Genomic DNA, 10,309 nt, shown 5'->3' on the forward strand with positions numbered 1-10,309 from the left:
AATGTATTGTTGTCCTACGGAAAACGCTGTCTCCTTGTAGCCATAGCACAAAAGTCACCACTAAAACATGTCTCACTTTACCGAAGAATTCAGAAAAAACTGTGCAGATATAAAACAGATACACCGCAAAAGCAACATTGTAAATTGACACTCATTAGTAGCGTCATGATATAATCGTGTAGCTGTCAAAGAAACCAAATACCAAGTCATCTTTAATCTCACAGAAAGTACTTCAAATAAATAATGTATTTTCAAGTAAACCAAAATGTTGCATTAAAATCTCATTAGCAGTATATGTTCTAAGTATGTTTGCCTGATAGTCGTTACGTAATTGTGCAACTAACAAGCAAGAATGTACACATACAATAACACTGTGTCGTCTGTTCACAATAACAATGCATTCGTAATTTCTGTATAAATAAGTTCTCTTGGTTCTTGACTGGATATTTAACTTCAAACATTGTTGCATGTTAACACTTTCTAAAGCATACTAGTAATGTGAAGTGAAAAGTTTTATGGCAAAGACAAAGTTAAAAAGCAGATTATCTTTCAATAAACGGTTTTACATGTGAAATGTGGTGCGATCCTTTACTCTTCATAGTACTCAGAGTTTCAACTTCGACGCAATTATCATGTGGTATACGTCGGTAAAGAATACTGGAATTTTTCTCAAGGTTAGCGTCTATGTTATTTTTCCCTAAGCCAGCAGGCGCACATGCCTGCCTGCGGTGCGAGTCATTGTCTGTTTCTTTGTTGGCGCACGTCGTTACTGGGATTAGGAGACCTAACTTCTACAAATTCACCTTGCCGAGAGGGCCCTGCCCTGTTTAAATCCCGCCAGTTCTGATGCAATTCAGGTCTGTCGTTACGATCACATCGTCTGTCATCATGTCGGTAGTTCCTGTAGTTTCTTTCTTGTCAGTTAAGTGGTGGAGAATTTCTCCCTGAATCGTAACTGCGTGCTGGACCGTTGCGTCTAAAGTTATTCTGTCTCCCGTAGTAATAATTGTTTGGGTTCCCATATTGTCTGTGTCTCTGATTGTCTCTGTGATAGTCATTACTGCGGAGAGGTGATCTTTCCCTGTAATTATTACTACTCTGCCAACGGTTGTCATACGGGTGGTGTCTGTTTTGGTCACGATTTGTGTTGTGAGAATAGCCTTATCGCGTCCAGTTATTATTTCTGTCATTGCAGAATTGTGACGGATGTGACCTGTAATTGTTGTGCTCCTGTTTTCGCGTTCCGCGGTTGTCAGTGTCAATTTCCAGTTCTTGTAAGAGCCCCTGAAAAGCTTCAATGTCGTCTTTGCAACGTCCTGCCAAAATAATATGCCATAAATGTTCAGGTAATTTGATTAAGCAAATGCGGATGAGTTCTGAGGGGCTGTATGGGTTTGACAGGTACTGATTCTTGTGCAACATGTCTTCAAAATATTTCACCAGACTGGAAAATTCAGATTGTTCGAAATGTTTCATCATTATGATGCCATGTTTTACTCGGGCTTGTGTGGCTTGAGACCAATATGCTGAGAGGAAGGCATGGTAAAATTCTCCTTCACTGTGGCAATTGTGAATGACTGATCGCATTCTTACAGCTGGTTCATTCTCTAAGTAGCCACACATAAATTCTAATCTGTGTTCTAATAACCAGTTGGGAGGAAAACAATGAGAGAATTGATGGAGCCACGCTTGTGGATGAATGTCGTTGGCAGAATTCTTAAACGTTTTGAATTTACGTGTAGTAATGAACAGCTTATCGTCAAAATCATCATGTCGGCGAGTCGCATGTCGGTCATTGTTACGTCGTTTCGGCGGTTCCATCTCAAAATTCGGTGTACCTTGCCAATTTCTTTCATAATTTCCGATGTGCCCTGTGTTATTATTTTGTGGCTGTTCCGTATTTCTATGTCCCTCTTCCCGTATTGGAGCGTGAGTGTCCTCTGAAATACGTAATTCTTGTATTACCTGTGTCAGCTGATCTTGTACTTCCCAGATTTCTCTTTGATGTTGCGTATTAATTTGATTCAGATTTTGTTTCAGTTTCCTAATTTGTTCGCACTCTTCTGTGTCATTAAAGACTACCGGTTTTGTGTCATTCAGATTATCATCTACCTTTGTAGATAAATTATTTAGCTGATCCGAAAGTTCAACTACTTTCTCTGATAATGAACAAATTTCCTCCATGTGTCTTTCTGAACCAATTTTCAGAGTATCTACTGTGTCCTTTAAGTTTTCTTGAGTTTTTGAAAGTTGTGTAACCGAATCGGTAGATGCAACTGAGTCAATTTTAGCTTGCAGGGTTTCATGATTTTGATGAACAATAGTTTGCAGTTCTTTTATGGCTGCTTTGTGATTCTGTAATGCATTTTCATGCCGCGAAAAAATAGGTTGAAAATGCTCACAAATTTATGTTTTTACGACATTACAGACTTTTTGACATTTCGATTCAATGTTATGTAACTCAGTAGTTAAATCTTCACATGTTTGTTCAAGTGTGGTGTCTAACTTTTGAAGCTTTTGCTGTGTTTGTCTCTGATTTTGTTCCATTGTGTCTAACTTTTGAAGATTTTGTTCCATTGTGTCTAACTTTTGCTGTGTTTGTCTCTGATTTTGTTCCATTGTGTCTAACTTTTGAAGATTTTGTTCCATTGTGTCTAACTTTTGAAGCTTTTGCTGTGTTTGTCTCTGATTTTGCTCCATTGTGTCTAACTTTTGAAGCTTTTGTCCCATTTGTTGCATTAACTGTAATAACAATGCACTGGTGTCTGAAACATGTTCCTCAGTGCTATTCGGCAATGCATTTGAACCGGCAATATTCGCAGTTTGAAAAGCAGAAAATGTGTCTTGACTTATTTGAGAAAAGGGTGAGGACGCAAAACCTGAATCTACAGTATTTGCAAGATTGTGTCCTGTCATTTCGGATTCCTGAGGCAAGCTGTTGCCGACCGATCGATCGATAATGCTTCCCTGTTCACTAATTGCTTCACTGCCTACACCATTATTTGACGCCCGCTCTATTTCCCTATGCACAGTTACCAAATTACTACTTTGAATATTTGTTAATTAATTACACAGTGGTGCTGATAAGCTACGCTTGTCGTCACTATTATTTCTCAGTTTACTTTGGAGCCTAGTGTTACGTTTTTCACACGCCATTATTGTCACAATATTTCACACGATAACACAGAAAAACACAATTTGAAGAGCAAAAATAAGAGAACACATTAACATAGCACTGAAAATAATATGTAGTTAATTGCAAGGGCAGCTGCGAAATACTTGGTGCAAATCTACATGCATGCCACATCTGTTTTACTGTACAACAATGAAAGACTGCAACTACAAAGGAGATTCTCTCTACAATTACGCGCTAGCAATAAACAATAGCTACACTAATTACACAAACTACAAGAAAAAAAATCAGAAGATTCCAGTGAGGTATCCTCGGCTAAGGGTCGACATATGAAACGTCCCCTTAGAACAACTATACTCGTACATGACTGTGCTTAAACTGACACACAATATTTTTAGCGCAACGCAATCTGACTTTCAGAAATCCGTACAAAAGAATGGCCCTGACTAACATTAACCTATGCGTTTCACAAATCGCTTACCTCACAAAAATCTTGGTTACTCGAACTACTGCAATACAGCGAGCGCCACTACTGCCAGCTAAATAAAAGATTCAAACTACGGAAGGCACTAACTACTGATAGGCATAGTTAGCAATTGAAAGATGTTAATAGAGAACAAACAATGTATTTACCTTAACAATCATAATATATATAGTAGTTCATTACATCCAGTGCTACAAATTTCAAAACTCCGCCATCTCTCTCCCCACATCCACCACTGCTGGCGGCTCACCTCCAACTGCGCAACGCTACGCGCTGTTCACATCCAGCTACCGCTGCCCAACACTACAATGGCAGACAACAATGCAAACTAGCCACAGGCTGCACACAGCACAGCCAGTGATTTTCATACAGAGCGCTACGTAACGTTGCCAATAAGAAAACATAAACAGCCTACTTACAATTATTTTTACTGTTATTATTATTATTATTGGCAGTGGCTGTTGCTGTGTAAATGTGTTGATAAGCATAACTACAGCAAATGCTATTAATTTCACACTCTCATATTTATCTGAATCTAAAAATTTGTGAACATCCAGAATGTATACTCAGGAGCCGCCACTGCCGCTGAGCTACCTGGTACCTTGTGGTGGTGGAGACAGCGTTTGCTTGAGGCATTTTCAGGAATCGATTGATATGGCGGTGATTCGGCTGTTATCAGGTATGCGCAGACCGTTTTCCAGCAGTCATTATGCGTGTGGTGTTCATAAGTTGAATCCCATTGGCGGTAGGTTAATTTTTACTATGGGTCCGTCTTTGGAGAATTAGTTTATCGACCGACTTCGCATAATCTCAGCAGCTCTCTATTGCGATAGTTCATATCGTGTTATGTGTTTTCGAATCACATCGGAGTTCTGATTGACCGTGTTTGACATTGCCCGTGCATAAGCACTAGTTTTGTTAGCTTGACTATGATTGATCCAGAGAGAGAGAGAGAGGTGGTGTGGAGGGGAGTGCTTGGCTTTTAAAATGTTAGCACTATTCGTGTGCAAAGCCGTCACTGATTTGCACTGGTGAACATGTACGCATCGGCGAGTTATGACTGGTTTGCAGTGGTGGGACGCCCTCTCCATGAACGATTGATATTATTGCAGTGCCTTTTGTGCCAGCCACCAGGTTTGTCATGTCGAAGACGATTACGCGTGTATATTATTTAAATAACACAAATTTCTCTGCCATTCTTGTGGAGATGGGCTGGCATAATGTTGGGCATTCTTGTTGAGCTCTCTTGTTCGTGGCTACGGATACGGCGACGTGCGCGGCCGTTCGAGGAGTTCCATGACCTCTTTCGACTTGCATTGTCCAGCATATATCTCGTTGACTGTCTTGGAAATCGGTAAAACTGCAGTGCTCACAGAATTTTGCTATGACGTCATACACTAGTTTCATACACTTTGTTATATGTAAATGTTCTGAGTTTTTTTCTTGACACCCGTCTCACTATGATACTGAACGGGCGCTGAAGACCTTGCTGTCGTGCGCCCACACAACCCTTATACTACTACTACTACATACACTTTTTGTTAATATTTTCCAGTGGCCGAGCGGTTCTAGGCGCTACAGTCCGGAACCGCGCTGCTGCTACGGTCGTAGGTTCGAATCCTGCCTCGGGCATGGATGTGTGTGTTGTCCTTAGGTTAGTTAGGTTTAAGTAGATCTAAGTTCTAGGGGACTGATGACCTCAAATGTTAAGTCCCATAGTGCTCAGAGCCATTTGAAGCATTTGAATATTTTCCAGAGTATGCCATGACGTCATTGTTTCCACCAATGTGAGAATGAGCTCGTTTTAACAGAGCATAGTATTGTAGCGACGACTTTAAAAGAGTTTGTACATCGCCCTGTGGTATTTCTGTTAGGTGTTCCCACCAGGCTAATCTCACCGAGGTGGTGAGAGCACACAACTCGCCTAGCTGTGTAGGCAGACTAAAAAAAAAAAATGGCTCTGAGCACTATGGGACTTAACATCTGAGGTCATCAGTCCCCTAGAACTTAGAACTACTTAAACCTAACTAACCTAAGGACATCACACACATCCATGACCGAGGCAGGACTCGAACCTGCGACCGTAGCTGTCGCGCGGTTCCGTGGTGGTGGTGGTTAGTGTTTAATGTCCCGTCGACAACGAGGTCATTAGAGACGGAGCGCAAGCTCGGGTTAGGGAAGGATTGGGAAGGAAATCGGCCGTGCCCTTTCAAAGGAACCATACCGGCATTTACCTGAAACGATTTAGGGAAATCACAGAAAACCTAAATCAGGATGGCTGGAGACAGGATTGAACCGTCGTCCTCCCGAATGCGAGTCCAGTGTGCTAACCACTGCGCCACCTCGCTCAGTGAGCGGTTCCGGACTGAAGCGCCTAGAACTGCTCGGCCACCGTGGCCGGCCAGACTTACATTTAGCAAAGCATCTAATAACTCGCAAGGAACAAATTTATTAATAATGTCATACAACAATCAAATTTAGGAGCAATGCCATGCTCTCTAGATGCATATTTTGTAGTGCTGTGTCAATTCACGTATCTGTCTGGGTATGATTTCTGGCGTTGCTTCGAATGACGAAATGTGATTTGCTATTAACAAATGGACACAGGCTGATCATCTCCCTAAGCTGTCCAGCGCCAGAGTGAAACTCACCCTCTCAAGTCCACTTGTAAAAGATGAAGATGGGGTGGAGATGCTTCGTTCCAATTGATCCAGGGGTCTCCCACCAATTTTATATCACGTGACCACTATCGAGTAATATTACTATTTTAATAGTGAAAAGGCAATATTTGATTTATTTAAATAATTCTGGTAGTTAGTTAGTTACGTGGCTACTGGCATTTAGTTCACTAGTCTATTACTTTTGTCAAGTCCAACTCATAGAAGGTCATTAAATGCTGATTAAGATTATTAAACTGCAGTTCACTAAAGCCTGTTGTATAGTTCGTATAGTGAACTGACAAAAAATAATTAAAGAAATAGATCTAGTTTGATAGCAGTTTGTGTTTGTTGGACACGCTGCTCGGTATCTTGTAGAACAAAACTGTTAACAAGATGGACACCACACAAATATGTATGCTCTACGCTACTGCAACTGCCGTTTCTTGTGATGCTCTAACAGTCTAACTTGAAAAGGGATTCACTGCACTACTTCAGACAGCTTGGAGAGTACAATACAATGTAGCGCTCTCCATGGAGTAATGATCACTGGTTTGCATATGAAGAAAATTTATATTTGATATAACGAGTTTAACGGAAAAAATTATTCTTCCACATACAAAGCCGCATCGCAAGTGGCTCAAACCCACGATCATTCGTCACGGATTCCAGCTGTCCGAGTGGTGTCTATCTGTAGCAGCAAATATCTCGGTAGGTTTTGTCGAAGAAATTTATTTTACCTTGTTAAATATCTTGGATTTATTCACAGAAAAAAACACTGTTACACGTACAGCACGCCGTAGCCCAGTCCAAAACAGAAGTAAAATCATAAGTAATTCTTGTAGCTGCATACGATGAATTAGAGACCGGAGTAGTGCAGCTCTCGTAAAGATTAAAAATTGTTATCATTGCTTTCAACTAACTCGTTGCTGGAAGAAATGTTCATTTACAATTGTTGTGCAAAAGACGCCATAAATCACACTTATATACAATGTCCCTCACGTCTGCGACATGTATTAATACTATTTCGTGTCAATAAGTTTTAATTTATGACAAATTAATACGCACGTATCACGTCATTATATTATCCATTACACGAGTTACATCATGACCTCCACTTACCTATGGTGCCTGGGTAGGACAACTTGACGGCATTGAGTTTAAGATGTGATCTTGAATCGAACACACGGTTACCCATGGGGGGGGGGGGGGGGGGGGGGGAGAGGAGTGGCAGGTGACCTTGAATATAAGGCGCCCAAGTGCGTAACCTGACACTGGGAATCCTTATTAAAAACCTTGAGATAAAATCGTTATTTCGCTCTGGATATTTACTGCTATCTTTTGGCTTATTAGTTATGGCATTAATATATCAACAGAAGTGATGCATCGCCCGATGTTTACCTGTGCTTGCAAGCGCTCCTCTGCTGTACCAGTGAAGTACGTGTTACTGAGCAGCTAAAGTCAGTGTATTGGTCGTTTGTAGTGTGCATTTCCAATTCTCGGCTTTGGGTCATGGCGTAATGTGTGACTTCACGACTTTACAATGCGAAGTCTGTTAGCAGACATTAAACGTTATCTGTAATTGTCCTAATAATTCGCAAAAACTGTGATTCTAATTTATTCACACATATATCTTTTATTTTATGGTAAATTCGTTTGTTTTTTTATCGTATCTTATTTTCAATATAAACCCTTTTTAGTGGTTGTTTTGGATCTGGCAGTTTTCTTAATTGCTCGAATGTAATGGGAAGAGATGCAGAATCTTGATTCATGTTTGTTTACTCATTATTGCATTGGAGCTCTCGATGGTAAACATGCAAGAATATTTAATCCAGAAAATCCTTCTTGTACTTCGCTTACAAACATTTTTTTCCCTAGTACTGTTGGCGCTATGTGACTCTATCACTTTAACTGGATGGACATTCGCGCTTATGGAAAAGACAGCGACTGAGAAATTTTCAGAGATTCTGTTCAATACGAAAATCTCACTGGCTTAGAAAGTAACTAAACGAAAACCTTTAACAGAAAACAACGACATGGTACATCGTTGGTGATGAAGTAGCTGGACTGATGAAAAATTTTAATATGACTATAGCCGTACAGCAGTTAACTTATAAATGAACTGTTATTTAACTATCGGCTAACTAGCACGTAGGTACTTTTGGTACAGCGTGTAGTAAATGTGCATTGTGCCGCACGCATTGTAAAAGCGAGTATAGTACTTCACAACTATGTTGCAGTGAGAGAGGGACTTGAATGCGAGCATAAATGCTACTAACAATGGAAGACCCACTTCATCAACGGATAACGTTTGGGTTAAATTCACCAAATGTTTTGTTACTGAAGGTAGAGTTGAATATGCAGACCATGTGATACGAACAAAACCGTACTTGTTAACGATAAAAGCTTTTCTTATCTATAATTTTTAAAATCATTTCCCTCACTCATGATGTAAACCAAACTTCCCAAGCTCCCAGTCTCAAACTTCTGTTTTTATACGATTCCGACGCTTTTCTACTTTGTCAATTTGTAACTCGATGTCAATATTCTCGTCTTTAGTTTCATTCATTTTTCGCAACGTCCAACAAAACAAAAGTACCAGAAACACACTTGCTGAAAAGTGCTGAAAAGTAATACTCAGAACTTTTTTTGTGAAAACGCTTAAAGTTTTTTTTTTAAATAAAAAAACGTTATTAACATTCCACATCTTTATTCTTCATGTCTACATATTTATTTCTCACATATTTATTTTATTATTATTTATTTAGCATATGGCTAATACAGACATATCATGAAATTAAATTACATGTACATATTGACACACAAGAAACTTAAGTTTGTCTTTACAACTGAATATCCAGTCCTTCAATCCAGCGCACTGCATCTGGAGTTGCTAGCAGGAAGTCCTCTTTGGCGCCGTGATTGGCTCGAATCCTGCATTCACTGACAATGTGGTGAACAGTCTGGTATGGAGCCCCGCAGTCACAGGCTGGATCAGGCAGCTTCTTCCACTTAAAGAGAGCATCCCTGCATCACCCATGGCCGGTACGGATTCTGTTGAGAGTAGTTCAGGTCTTGCGTGGTAGGTCGAATCCACTTGGAAGTTTAGCACCTGAGAAGATGTTATGCAGGTGCACGTGTGTCACTGCTTCCCACCGAACTTTCCCTTCTTCAAGAGGTTTTAAATCCTTAGTAACCATGTCAGCAGTATCGCACAAAGTTGGACGGCGTGATTTCAGGCTCTTGCGATTTAAAAGTGGCAGGTTGCTATGCACGGGTAGGTTAGAATTCCTGGAGATCTTGTGAAATTCTCTCATAAGGGCAGTACATCTGCGTAGATCAGAAGGAATTATACCGGTTAACAATGGAAGCCAATAAACTGGAGTAGATCTGATTCTTACAATGGGAGATCAGTTTCTTGATACCGTCGCTGTAGAATGTTTGTTGACTGAACCACGACCTCAACTCTGCTTGCACCGATTCACCGGTATCAGTGTGAAGCACTCTGTCTTCAGGCCACGAGTGGCCTACCGGTACCATCCGACCGCCGTGTCATCCTCAGATGAGGAAGCCGATAGGAGGGGCGTGGGGTCAACACACCGCTCTCCCAGTCGTTATGATGGTATTCTTGACCGAAGTCGCTACTATTCGGTCGAGTAGCTCCTCAATTGGCACACGAGACAGAGTGTACCCCGAAAAATGGCAACAGCTCATGGTAGCCTGGATGGTCACCCATCCAAGTGCCGCCCACGCCCGACAGCGCTTAACTTCGGTGATCTCACGGGAACCGGTGTAACCACTGCGGCAAGGCCATTGCCTATCAGTGTGAAGTCGTCAACAATGTTCTTTAACTTTTGGAAACAGATGGACATCGGATACGGCCAAGTCGAGCCTTTATGGAGAGTGATCGATGACAGTGAAACCAAGGAGTCGGATTGTTGCAGATGTCGCGGCGCTCGTGTGTGGTCTGCCATTGTCATGCGGGAGGAGGGAACGAACTCTCCGAATTAGAAACTCGATTACAGCACGCTGTTT

The 10,309-nt window shown here is 41.1% G+C and overlaps 1 pseudogene; it reads right to left on the bottom strand.

Moving 5' to 3' along the window:
- Nucleotides 1–9,974: 9,974 nt before the first annotated feature.
- Nucleotides 9,975–10,092, bottom strand: LOC126164264 (5S ribosomal RNA; annotated as a pseudogene).
- Nucleotides 10,093–10,309: the final 217 nt, after the last annotated feature.

Source organism: Schistocerca cancellata, chromosome 2 (genome assembly GCF_023864275.1).
Source record: "Schistocerca cancellata isolate TAMUIC-IGC-003103 chromosome 2, iqSchCanc2.1, whole genome shotgun sequence".
NCBI lineage: Eukaryota > Metazoa > Arthropoda > Insecta > Orthoptera > Acrididae > Schistocerca > Schistocerca cancellata.